General features: G+C 31.8%; 1 long non-coding RNA gene across 1 annotated transcript; it reads left to right on the forward strand.

The window, feature by feature from the left end:
• The first annotated feature begins 1,338 nt into the window (after nt 1-1,338).
• On the forward strand, nt 1,339-3,448 carry LOC127705553 (uncharacterized). The gene is made up of 2 exons (XR_007983904.1): nt 1,339-1,520; nt 2,471-3,448. It is a non-coding gene; the product is annotated as an uncharacterized LOC127705553 (long non-coding RNA).
• The last annotated feature ends 390 nt before the right edge of the window (nt 3,449-3,838 follow it).

Raw genomic sequence — 3,838 nt, forward strand, 5'->3', positions numbered from 1 at the left:
TCATCATTAATACAGAATCGTTGATGGTTTGGAGGTCAGTTCAGACCAATTTTTCTATGATTCCATATGGATTCAAAATTAAATTGGTGAAACAATATAGTAAATAATGATACATCTACAAAATAAACACAGAATGAAAACTTTGGTTTGAAGCATAAATAAACGTAGGTTAAAAACACTGTCAAAATAGGTGCAATTTGGGTACCCTCGCGTTACACACTAGATGCAGTGGCCTCTATAATATGTACAATTTTCTGACACTTTAATTTGATAACTTAAACATGTATAAAATTATTTTCATTCAAGGTAATCCAGGACGCCCTAAAATTAGTATTTCCAGAGAAGAGTTGGAGTTCATGTACCAGTCCAATTTTACAGGAGCACAAATGGCAGACAATTTTGGGTGCTGTAGGAAAGTAATTTACTCAAAACTCAAGGAGCATGGACTGTCCATGGAAAACAGATTCTCCAAAGTGACAATATGATATCTATAAAATTTCAACAAAATTAGATAAATAAAAAAAGAAAATTTAATGCTGAGCCTGTGACTATTTTAATACAAATGTGGACAGAAAAAAATAATAGCCTTTGTATGAGGTCATTACAGGATTTATCGAGCCAAAGAAGTCAATATACTTCTTTCATGTCAATATATTCTTGTATAGTCTACACACAAAGGCTATAATTATATAGTATACTATAGATAACTGTGTGTACCCTGTTATTATTTAACATATCTACTAGAATAAAGTTTACATTCAGTGCAACATCTGTAACAAACTGAATATGTATACATGACTTTACATGCATATCAAAATTGTGTACGATTAGTTGCTTCATTTGTACATGTACTTGCAGGTGTATGCATGTTACTGTAATATATCTCACAAACTATATATATATATATATTATATACAATCAATGAGATCAATATTCTCAGTTTTTGCCCTTGATTTGTTTTCCTTTGCATTGAACTTATTTCCTTTTGATTTTTGGTGAACTACAAATGTACATGTATCTTGAAAACTAGAATAGCAAAACATGAAAAAGGATAATTCAAAATGGTCAGCTAGTAAAGTTGCTGCACATATAGTTATTGATCATCTGAATTGATATTAGAGCATTTGACCTAAATATTAATGCTGATTTATATAATTATTTTTGCATTTACATGTATATGTGGTAGCAGGTATTCTGTCATTCTTATTCTAGTCTGTGTCTATTACTTTAACTTACTATGCTAGATCAGGATTAAAATTCTTCATGATCAAGTTGTAATTTTCCTAAATTTTAATATAATATGATAAATTATCGAAATACAAATGTAAATTGCAGATGATACAAGGTTACCTCAGAGCAGATGGCCAAGTTATACAACGGCAGCGAGTTAGGGCTAGTTTAAGAAGAGTTGATCCTGATGGAACTAGCGAAAGATGGTCAGCTGCAGTGCATAGAAGAGTTTATAGTGTAGCTACACCAAATACCCTCTGGCATATGGATGGTCATATGAAACTCAATAGGTATACAATCACATAAACACTTTTGGTTTTAAGGGCTATTTTTGATGGCCATGGGGAACTGTTTCATTTTCTGGATGTTCCTTTGTTTGTTATTAGATTATTAGTTATGCACCCACAGTAGCAGAAAGGGGCCTGAAGTTTTACACTTATCCTTACATATGTTCCAAAATTGGTTTCCATAGTTTCCATTCTCTGACTTTAGTTTGCATCAACCAAATGTTATGAAACTTATACCCAATGCTTATTTATACCAACAAGCACAGATCTAGTTTGAATTTTAGTGACTTCACTTTTACTGTTCTAGAGTTATGCCCCTTAACAAATTGAAAAATTGTAGAAATTTTTGTTTCTGTTCCTGAACTTAGTTTGCTTGATCCAAATTTAATGTTATGAAACTTACACACAATACTTATTACAACAAATCTCAGATCAAGTGCACAATTTGATAGTGTCTCTTTCACTGTTCTAAAATTATGTCCGTTTATAACTTTAGATATACATGATATATGCAAGCGGGGCATCATCTTTGTCCCATGGGTCACATATTTGTTTTCTACTACTTAAAAAGACAATTTGATTTGCATAAGTTGTCCGAATCAAATACAGTTAACAGTCTTTAACTGTGTCTTACTCTTAGATGAAATGATAAGAAAAAGCTCAAACCACATAGTATACAATAAAGGACAAAAAATAATGGCCTCAATCATTTATATACAAATACATTGTACTATATTAAACATACATGTGGTTTTTTTTTATTGAAATTGTGATAATACCCACTAACATTTCAGTGTGTGCACTCATGTGCAAATGTATGATGTACATTCAATTACATGCAGATAATCATACGCTTTATGCAGAAAGAAATGTTTTTGTTAGTTAAATCATATATAATACATCATGAACATACATGAAGATTGTCTTATTTTCTCTTACTTTATTGTTTACAGATGGGGATTTGTGACCCATGGATGTATTGATGGATACAGCAGGTATATTACCTTTCTCCACTGTGGTACAAATAACACAGCATCATCGGTTCTTGTTTGTTAAAGCTTGTACTACACTTGGTGTTCCATCAAGAGTACGGTCTGACCATGGCACAGAGAACACAAAGGTAGCTCTATTTATGAACCTAATAAGAGGAAGAAGTAGCCATATTACTGGTCGTTCAGTCCATAATCAAAGGATTGAAAGAGTTTGGCGAGATATGCATAAGGAGGTGACTTCGGTTTTTAGAAAAGAGTTTTATGACATGGAAGATTCCTTAGATGTACAGCTGGATCCAAGTAACAACATACAGATATGGGCACTACAATATGTTTATATCCCTATCTTAAAGGACGAACTTGACAAGTTCCAGAGAGGATGGAATGCCCATCCTTTTAGTCTTTAAGGACAGCTCATCAGAAAACACCACGATAGCTTTGGGTTAGCGGTATGTTGAACAATATGGGGTCCTTACATACAGCACCATCTGAAGTATTTGAGAGAAGTTTCAGTTTAGAAGAGAGACTAGAAAATGGATTAGCTCAATTTGGTATTTCTCTAGGCGATTTAGAAGTTGAGATTTTAGGGAACTCTAACCAACAACAGGTGCAACTAACAGCAGAGCAAAAGACAAATTTAGATTCTGAGCTTGAGAGATGTGTTCTGCGTAAAGAGAAGTTTGTAAAGTGTTTAAGTTTATTGACATCATTTGGATATTCACCCTACACATGAATACTAGCAATAATCAGGATTTTTGTAGTTGATATTTTGATGTTGATGTTGCAATTGTTGGTATTTAAGTGTAGATGTTAGAACTGTCTGCCAATATTAAAATATATGTCTGTTTCTGCATCTCCACATGAAAAATTAAGTCTCTAGTCATGCATCTAATATAATTAGTGTACAAGTTATGATAGTAAAATTGTTTTTCTTTTTTTTTTCTTACATAATTTATGTACAAATGATAATCATGAGTATCTGATGCTGTACATATATATATATATACTTCGTAATGCTATTAATATAAATAACTGAAATTAATTGTGTAATTTTCTCAGGAATTTTTGCAACATTACTTTAGATTATTGAAAAGCATTGCAAAAGTGCACATCCAAAATAAAGGAACTTCAGTGTGCAGATAAAAATCTTACAAACACATATTTGGTATAACTTAAAACCAGATCATCATTTCTATATTAAAATGAATAGATGTTAAACATACATTGTATATACATTTATATATATATATATACATTGCAAATACCTTTGGCTAGCCGTATGAGCTAGGTGAGATTTTTCCGAGTTTAATCTTGGATTTAAATCACATT

Source organism: Mytilus californianus, unplaced genomic scaffold, assembly GCF_021869535.1.
Source record: "Mytilus californianus isolate M0D057914Y unplaced genomic scaffold, xbMytCali1.0.p SCAF_6, whole genome shotgun sequence".
Classification (NCBI taxonomy): domain Eukaryota; kingdom Metazoa; phylum Mollusca; class Bivalvia; order Mytilida; family Mytilidae; genus Mytilus; species Mytilus californianus.